General features: G+C 33.3%; 1 pseudogene; it reads left to right on the top strand.

The window, feature by feature from the left end:
• The first annotated feature begins 637 nt into the window (after nt 1-637).
• Nucleotides 638-2,680, top strand: LOC139863051 (wall-associated receptor kinase-like 20; annotated as a pseudogene).
• The last annotated feature ends 7,854 nt before the right edge of the window (nt 2,681-10,534 follow it).

The following is a 10,534-nucleotide window of genomic DNA, read 5'->3' as shown; positions in this document are numbered from 1 at the left end:
ATGTATAGATCGAACTTTATAAATTTATTAGGTCATGATTTTTGGGATGAACCGGAGGTGAGCCTAAACTAGTCATAATTTCAAGTGTGCGACTCACTCGCAAAATTTTGATTGTACAAAAATGGAAACGCTTAAGACTTATAAGTTATAAATCATCGACTAATCGATTGTGGGATCCAATTATAATTATGACTTTCATGGATTTGAGGAAACAAAATCTTTAGGTATCCATTTTTTGCCTCGTGCTTCCAAATTATAAATCATACCCATCAACAAAACTAATACCGCATTATAAAAAATTTAACCGCCTTCACTATTTATGTGACCAAGGTTCTCCAACCCTTAGATTATTGGCTACTTGGTGCATTGAGATTGCGCCTAATTGTTAGGAGACTTTTTATGGGGCCTCCATATCCATAAATCGGTATAAATAAATAATGTGTATCGTAAGCTTCAATTCTATCTCGATTAGGACTTCCATATCCATCGTAAAAACCATTTTCGGTATGTGAGTATACATGAAGCAAGTTAAAACGACAAATTAAATCCACAATTCTCCTTCCTACAAAAACTCGAATGATCTTTCTTTACTTCTTTATCACCTTGCATATACATGACATTAGACACACCAGTAAGAATGTTGGTCCTAACGGTGAGTCTGGCACTACACATCATTTGTGCAGGTGCTATTCGCTGCCCGAATTGTGGGACAATATCTGTCCCATATCCGCTCAGCACAGCACCCACATGCGGTCACCAATCATACAAGATCCGGTGCGACAAGGGAGTGTTAAAATTTGACACACTCAATAACACTTATCTGATTAAATCAATCTCCGCAAAAGATCAACGGTTAGTAATTAATCAATCATCTTTTTTACCAAACTCATGTGTCACAGCTGATCTTCCAAACCAAGGCATAGAACTCAACACTTCTTTACCCTTCACGCTAAGCTTACGCAACACGATTTTGTTCTTCAACTGTACGGATACAATGCAATCACTTAAGTTAGATTGCACACCTGCTAGCCCTTGTCATGGTTACCAAAACGGCTTACCGAATCAGATGTCCATGTGTAGGCAAACGCCGAAATGTTGTACTTACCAAAAGGGAACTGCAACAAATATTTATTCCATTCGGCTTCTAAGTGACGGATGTAGGGCTTACAAAAGCTTCGTGAATTTAATCGACACGTTACCTTATAGTAAGTGGCCGGATCCTTCTGTGGAGTTGACGTGGGCCCTACCGCCCGAGCCACCTTGCACGATGCAAGCTCATTGTGACTCCACCTCTACTTGCAGGGACAGTGATCAAGATGGAACGCGACGGTGTTTATGTAAACCTAAATTCCGATGGGACGCTGCATCCGGACATTGTGCTAAAGGTAATTAATTACTGAATTTTTACTTTAAAAATAAACAATTTTAGCCATACACCACTTAATATTTTTCTAAGTATTGTGGAGTTTATGCTTAAAAGCATATTTAGTGTTATAAGGTACGTAAAAAAGTAGTGGTGTAAGGATATCAAGTACCTTTTTTGTTGTAGTACGTGACATTGGACGATTGATGAATCAACATACTGCAGATCTCAAAAAAGAAAGATCAAAACGAATGGTACTTGTTGCGACTACGGTATGCATAGGAGGGATATTTATTGTAGCACTTATATTTGTGATTACGACGAGCATTAAGCGGAGAAGAATCAAAGCAGAACGAAAACGGCTTGCACATGAGCGTGAAAAGATCATAGGTGCAAGTAGTATTGGGAAAGCGACAACGATTTTTACAAGCAAAGAGATCAAAAAGGCAACAAACAACTTCTCATCAAGTGGCCTTCTTGGTGTTGGAGGTTTTGGTGAAGTATATAAAGGTGATGGATGATGGCACCATAGTAGCGGTTAAATGTGCTAAACTCGAAAACACAAAAAGTATTGACCAAGTATTGAACGAGGTCCGAATCTTATGCCAAGTCAACCATAAAAACCTCGTACACCTTCTGGGTTGCTGCGTAGAACTCGAGCAACCATTTTTGGTGTACGAGTATATACCAAATGGAAGCCTCTATGATCACTTGCACGATCGAAATACAAAACCTTTAACGTGGGGCCAACGATTAAGTATCGCTCGTGACATAGCTGAGGGTCTCTCGTACCTACATTTTTCTGCGTCTCCCCCAATTTATCACCGTGATATTAAGTCGAGCAACATTTTACTTGACAACAATATGAAGGCTAAAGTTGCGGATTTTGGGTTGTCAAGACTAGTCGAAACAGATGTCACGCACGTGACAACTTGTGCGCAAGGTACGTTAGGGTACTTGGATCCTGAATATTATTGGAACTATCAGTTAACGGATAAAAGTGATGTTTATAGTTTTGGTGTATTGTTATTAGAAATATTAACATGTCAAAAAGCTATAGACTTTGGTAGACCAACAGATGATGTAAACTTGGTAGCGTACATTAAGAGAGTGGTAAATGAAGAAAAATTACTGGATGCAATTGACCCGATGCTTAAGAAAAATGTAAGTTCATTGGATGTTGATGCTATGAAAGCATTTGGGTTTCTTGCAATGAGTTGTCTTGAAGAACAGAGCGAAAACAGGCCTTCGATGAAAGAAGTATCCGAGGAGATCGAGTATATTGCGGTCACCGAAGAAAAAAGTCGGGTTAGCTAACTTGTATCACAGTGTGTATACATGGTGTTTATTTACTATGTATTACACGTTGTATGTCATGCACTCAAAGTGCCGAATCATGCTCGATCGCATTTATATTTATCCAACATATATAAAAGTATTGATTGATTGTAGTATTTTTTTCCTTCCATATCAGTTTCAGTTGTAGCTAAAAATAATTACACCCATGACAGAGGTGTAATTGACTAATTTCCACCCATTACACAACATTTATCATAAAATAATACCTCAAAATCAGGGGCGGAGCCAGTAGGGTAGCAGACGACACCCCAATTGCAATTGTGTATTTAGTGTCTAATTAAGTTTTAGTGTAGAAATTTTGTAATTGCAGTGAATAAATACGGAGTATGAAGTTGGGTTATGTAAGTTACAGGTGGGTGTTTGGAGAAGAAGACTTTTTGTAACTTTTTTTACTTTAAACCTTTAACTATTAATCAACATTTCATTATAGCCCTACAAGTTAAGAATATGCTAATATATCTCGAGTCTAAGAAAGTTAAGAATCTATCTATCTATTTATAGATTCTATTATATTGCTAAAATGATGACATCATAAAAAAGCAATTTTCTTTGTTAAAAAAAATTAAAATAAAAAAGAAAAAAAATCTAAGCACTCTAGATGACATCATTAATCATTTAATTTACAATTAAAAATATAATTTTTATAATTATACATATACAATTATATGACCGTAATTAACCATCATTTTTCTAATTAGGAAAATAAAATAAAATACGGAGGAAAAATTGCATTGCTTAGTCGATCATTAAGCAAATATCATTAAACCACACCTACTAATATGTAAACAATATTAATATCCAATAATCTCTGCATGCTTATATACCCAACCCTAACAAACTCTCTTCATTCATCAAATCTTTTTCTCTCTCAAAATTCTCTTCTAAAATAAAGGTTTGTAAATTTCCTCTATATTGTTTCCTCATTCAAATACGTAAAGAAATTTATGCGCAAATGATTTTTTATGATAAAAACACGTATTTGAATGTTCATGAATGTGGAACAATGATGCGTTCTTTTAAATATGATATTAATTTTAATATGGTGTTCATGTATGTATGTGACGATCGCTCCAAATTCATATGGACGAACACGTCATTCATTGATTTCATTGCGAGGTATTTGACCTCTATATGATACGTTTTGTAAACATTGCATTCTTTTCAAAAGGTACACAATAAATGAATATCAATTTCTAAGGTTTTCAACGTTTGATGATTTCTACATATAGACAATCACCATAAATAATAGTTTACCATAATACATCTGTTGACAATGAAGTCAAAATAAGATACACGGTGATGATTTTGTGAATGCAAAGTTTTCTTGAATAAAGTATGTATGACTCCATGCACATAGTTTATATCACATATAAGCAAACAGCGGAAGACTTCTAGAAACCTGAAAATAAACATGCTAACAAGTGTCAACACAAACGTTGGTGAGTTCATAGTTTTAGTGTTTCGCGTAATCTGTATATAAAAGTGGATCACAAGATTTCAGTTGTTTCATCCAGAAACGTTTATCAATAGATTCTACGTAACAGAGCACCCTGGTAACTAAGTGATAAGACTAAAAAGGAACATATATTTCATAGCAATATCCCTCCTAAATAATAGGTTTTCATATGTAATTGTATTATATTTTCATTGTAATTGTTTAAATAAATAAGTGCGAAGACAAAAGGCGAAAACGAAGATGTGAAGACACAAACATCCAAAAAGCTCAAATATACAAGATACAATTCAAAAGGTTCAATTTATTGATGAAAAACGTCTCAAAATGACAAGAGTACAAGTTACAAAACGCAAAGTACAAGATATTAAATTATACGAAAGGACGTTCGAAAATCCGGAACCGGGACCTGAGCCAACTATCAACGCCCGACGCAATGGACCAAAAATTATGAGTCAACTATGCACAAGAATAAAATATAATATATAAATATATATATAAATTATTTATATATTATAAATATATATATAATCATGTCGACAAGCTATGAGACAAAGGATCCTAAGCTGGATTTTCAAACTCCACGACTCGCGGAGTTTGAAGGCCAAAAACTCCACGACTCGCGGAGTTTGAAGGCCAAAAACTCCACGACTCGCGGAGCTGTCAGAAATCAAAACGCCTATAAAAGGCCATGCATTCTGCCGAGTAAAAATATAAATAAATAATAATAATAATACTCCATAGTATAATAAATATATATATATATATATATATATATATATATATATATATATATATATATATATATATATATATATATATATATATATATATATATATATATATATATATATATATATATATATATATATATATATATATATATATATATATATATAGAGTATAGATTAGTGTTATATTAGATTAGTTTGGGTTATGTAAAGGTTATTTTACGGGTTTTTGAAGTCGAAATTCTGTCCGTGTAACACTACGCGATAAATACTCAATGTAAGTTATGTTCTCCTTTTTAAATTAATGTCTCGTACTTAAGTTATTATTATGCTTATTTGAGCCAAAGTAATCATGATGTTGGACTAAATATTAAAGACGGGGTAATTGGGTTTCGTACCATAATTGGGGTTTGGACAAAAGAACGACACTTGTGGAAATTAGACTATGGGCTATTAATGGGCTTTATATTTGTTTAACTAAATGATAGTTTGTTAATTTTAATACAAAGATTTACAATTGGACGTCCCTATAAATAACCATATACACTTGATCGGACACGATGGGCGGGATATTTATATGTACGAATAATCGTTCATTTAACCGGACACGGGAATGGATTAATAGTCTATGGAATTATTAAAACATGGGTGAAATTATGTACAAGGACACTTGGCATAATTGTTAACAAAGTATTAAACCTTGGATTACACGTAGTCGATATCCTGGTGTAATTATTAAACAAAGTATTAAAACCTTGTTACAGTTTAAGTCCCCAATTAGTTGGAATATTTGACTTTGGATATAAGGATAATTTGACGAGGACACTCGCACTTTATATTTATGACTGATGGACTGTTATGGACAAAAACCAGACGGGCATATTAAATAATCCAGGACAAAGAACAATTAACCCATGGGAATAAACTAAAAATCAACACGTCAAACATCATGATTACGGAAGTTTAAATAAGCATAATATATTTTATTTCATTTTTCCTCGTACTTTTATTTATTGTCATTTTAATTATTGTTATTTATTTTATATTGTTATTTAAATATCGTCATTTACTATACGCTTCGCTTAAAATATAAATCGACAAACCGGTCATTAAATGGTAAACCCCCTTTTATATATTATTATATATAATATATATTTTTTGTACAAATATAGATGTTTAAAAATATAGTGTGCAATAAGCCCGCTCCCTGTGGAACGAACCTGACTTACTAAAAACTATACTACTCTACGATTAGGTACATTGCCTATAGTGTTGTAGCAAGGTTTAGGTATATCCATTTTGTAAATAAATAATTAAAACTTGTGTAATTTGTAACGCTTTTCGTATCAAAAATATATAGTATATCACGTACCCCTTCGCTTTGACATCAAGTTTTTGGCGCCGCTGCCGGGGACTCGGCGAAACGCTATATTTTTAATTTATTTTTGTATAAATATATTTATATATATTTTTAGAAAAATAATATAAAATAAAAAAAAAGAAAAGAAAACGTTTTTCAAATTCCACAACTCGCGGAGTTTGCAGACTTAAAACTCCACGACTCGCGGAGCCACCCTGACGCGCCTGCAGAAATCCTAAATTTGCATTTATTACGGAGTTTTAATTATTATTATTAATTATTTAGTATTTAGGGTTAATTAATTTAGTATTTAATTTAAGTTTTAATTAATTTGTAATAATTAATTAGTTTTATTTAAATTGTAAAATTAATAGTTTTATAAAATAAATAATATAAAAATAATATTTTTATAAAAATTTTCTTTTTACAACTTTTAGTATATTTTTATATTTTGTTCCTTTTTAATTGTTTTAGAGTAATTTTTGTATTTTTTTTATTTAGTTTTAAAATATATAGTTTTTGCCATAATTATTTTTACTTCTAGATTTTTAGGCTTTGCCGTAAAATCCCTTAAACGCTTTTTCTTTAGACTAAGATCTAGGTGCTTTAGAATTTTGCGACGCCTTTTTAAGTTTTAGTACCTTTTTAAGTTATTGCCATTTGAGATATAGTTTTACTTGTAAGCTTTAATATTTTTAGACGCAACTTTTAATTTTTTAGTTTTTAGTACCTTTTAAGTTACGACGCGCTACTTTCTTTTTATTTTCAAACTTTTATTTTTCGACATTTTTCGACGCGCAATCTTTTTCTTTCTTATTTCTCGACACGCTAGTTTTTAGGACTTAGAATTTTCTCTATTTCTTCTCTATAATTTCTTTAAAATTTCAACGAAAAATTATTTTAAGCGGTTAAATTGATAGACATCCAAATTTTCTGCTTCGTAGTAATAGTTGGATTTGTTAGTGGCTGAGTTGTGAGCTTCCGATTTAAAGGGTTCTGGCTCCCTGCTGCATCTTTTGGCTATTCGAAACGTGGGCAAAAGCAGAAAAGTCTATTAATTGGACAACTTATATAAGTTTTTCTATTTTTATAACTAATAGGATAATTAGTAAATGCACCACATTGTAGCTAAAATTTGGCCATCGCAATAAAATGGAAAATTTTGAAAACAAGGCTATGGAAACTCTTTTTGATATCCAAAATCAATTAAATCAATACTCTCAAACGGGTGTTGATGAAAATTCATTCGGTCAATCTTGGATCACGAGTGACGAAACAATAACTGGTTGTGAAATCTGTGGAGATTATCACTCAACATGGGAATGTTATTATTACGTTTCTATGGAAAATTACGCACCCACGGAACCTGAATGGAATGATTATGAAGAATACAATTCAAATTGGGATTATTCCTAAGAATATTTCCAAACTCAACAACCAGTAGACGAGAAAAATTACGTGTCTGAAAATTTATTAGACAATATGAAAATCAAACTCGAAAAACTCAATGCTCAAAATGAACAAATGAGAGAGTTTGTAAATCGGCAAGCTGAAACTCTATCAGATTACACACCTGTTGATCTGAGGAGTCGTGTGCAAAAAATCTCATATCATCGAATTTTGATGAATTCGAGAGCTCCGAAATCACCAACTATCCCGATGATACTTTTTATTCAGTTTTACCAATTTCACAACATATCGACACATTAGCCTCTACCGACGAATTCAACGATCCATCAATGGATGAAGAAGAAGAAGTAAGGGTGACAAATTGGTACTCTTGGGAAAACGATAACGTTGAAAATTTTACCCCCGAGACCAAAGTGGTGGGACCGATAAGTACCGTTAATGAAGAAGAATCTACTCCAATCCCGAAATTCACCATTCCACAACCTTCCAACCCAATATTCTCAATAGACAAGTCATCTACCGAAGATGAACTACGAGCTGTAATAGATAATGACACCTCGAATTTCACCCAATCGGGTAATAGAGGTGAAAACTTTGATCACGAGAATAAAAGGAAGGAAATATTAGGAATTGTCCACCCTATAGAAATATGTATGTAGGTGTATGTCGATCCATTTGACCAAGAACCAGAAAAGAGATATATCCATTTACTAAAAGCTACACTTAAAAAAGAATTAAGTAGTGACAATCGGGCGAGTCTAAACTTTAAACCCATTGATATAATATATACCACCCGAGATGTAAATGACTGGCTCACTATTCTAATTCGTGGAACTTATTCTACCGACTTCACATGTCGTCAGCTAAGTGTGGGGAAGTCTAACCCCACTTAACGTTAAATTAGGGGTTCGGATTAGTGCATAACTCGTTAAATAAACATGAATAATAAGTAAGGGTAAAAGATGCATTTTCAAATATTAGCAAACAGTTCAGAAAAGCAACCGTTTTTGAAGAAAAACATGTGTGATAAAACAAGAAGGAATGAACGATGAGGCGCGCCATCTATCATTCGATGAGCTTTGTAATTACAAAATGGGTATTTTTATCACTTTTCTACACTTATCACCCTCGTGAATTTATAATTATAGTCTGATTTCATGCAAATGAGGGCATTGCATGATCTCAAGTGTGGGGAAGGGTTATAAATTCTCTCGGGTTTATACTTGTCTTATTTTCTAAATTTTATGAAAATTTGAAAATTTTTAAACTAAATGAATTCAAAATCATGTTTATACATATTTATGAACGATAAAACTAGGTGTTAATGCCGAAATTATCGTTACCTCGGAAAGGACATAAATTGAGAAACAACTAAAAGGCTTGAATTTATTTATTAAGATATAAAAAGACGCATGAAAAAAGCCAAGTGTGGGGAGAATGTACCAAGTTATTCAATTAAAAACTATCTATCACATGTTTTCGTAAAGTTATTGCAGGTGCTTTTATTTTGGACTAAATTAACTGTTTTACCCGATGAAAGAAAAGAAAAAAATGGATCTACACGATGAATCAATTCCATCATTAAAAGGAAGTAAAGTCTTCCGAAAAAGACACGCGCTTCTTGATTTAGGTCATGAAGTTGTCGTCCAGACCAGCTGTAGGTTGACGAAAAATCTAGAAAAGTCATCTCTAAAATCAGCAGGAAATCCACGGACCTCAGCATCAAACAGGGTCGCCAGGTGGTTAGATTTATCCTAACCATGAGAAGGATTTATCTAGTACAATGGGGGGCACCGTGCAAATTAGCTTGATAAGACTAATGAATCAGATCCCCAGAAAGGATAATCTCCTTAAAGATTAAAAATTAGCTTTTAAGCCTGATATTACTCAATCCTTGAGATTGACCTTAAAGATTGAAAATTACAAACTCATGGAATTCAATGATATCTAAACTCGAGCTTGAACGAGAAAATATTTTGATCAAAAATAAAACCGATTTGTTTTTTGAAAACCTATTTTCAATGAATTACCATTGAACGTAAAATCCTAGGAATTCACCTGGAATTCATTAGGTCACCTGAACCAAATCGGGTGTCAACCGTAAGAACGGTGGTTGCATAGCATGGTCGAAGACAGGACCTTGTGCCAGACCGAAAAATCATAGGATGATCTTTACTATTTCTCCTACAAAGGATAGTACTAGCATCCGACACGTTTATAGACCAAAATCAAAAGCAAGTCACGGGACATTGCCTTAACAGTTTCTTGTTCATCGCTTTCCTTTACAACCGAACGGTAGTTTGTCGAAAGGTAATATACGGAGCAATTATACTGGACGTGTTGCTTTCCTAATACAAGGTTAGCAAGTGGGTAACACAAAACCACAAGTGTTGAGCTAAAATTTTCAAATCTGAAACCCACACAACCCACAAAAATATTTTGCAAACACCGGTGAAGGGTTATTCCGGAAAACTTGTCTAGGGTAAAAGCTAGATTGAATTTTCAAAATATCAAATGTTTTCATAAAGATCCAATTTCCTAACGGATCTAAATTTTCATAGTCATGTGGGACTGTAAACCGCCTTTCAAATGTGCACTTTGCTTTGGAAACCGAAAGTAAATCGGCTATTTGATTGCAAGTGTCGTTGACCTAAACCCGAGGCAACTGTGGATGACACACCCACCTTTAACCATGGTTCTATCGTTACTATCATTGTTTATACCACCATATCAAAATCACTAACGTTGGTGAGTTCACAGTTTTAGTGTTTCGCGTAATCTGTATATAAAAGTGGATCACAAGATTTCAGTTGTTTCATCCAGAAATGTTTATCAATAGATTCTACGTAACAGAGCAC

This window comes from Rutidosis leptorrhynchoides, chromosome 8, assembly GCF_046630445.1.
Source record: "Rutidosis leptorrhynchoides isolate AG116_Rl617_1_P2 chromosome 8, CSIRO_AGI_Rlap_v1, whole genome shotgun sequence".
NCBI classification, from domain to species: Eukaryota; Viridiplantae; Streptophyta; class Magnoliopsida; order Asterales; family Asteraceae; genus Rutidosis; species Rutidosis leptorrhynchoides.
The sequence above is the reverse complement of the archived record's forward strand: the minus strand, read 5'-3'. Positions and strand labels throughout refer to the sequence as shown.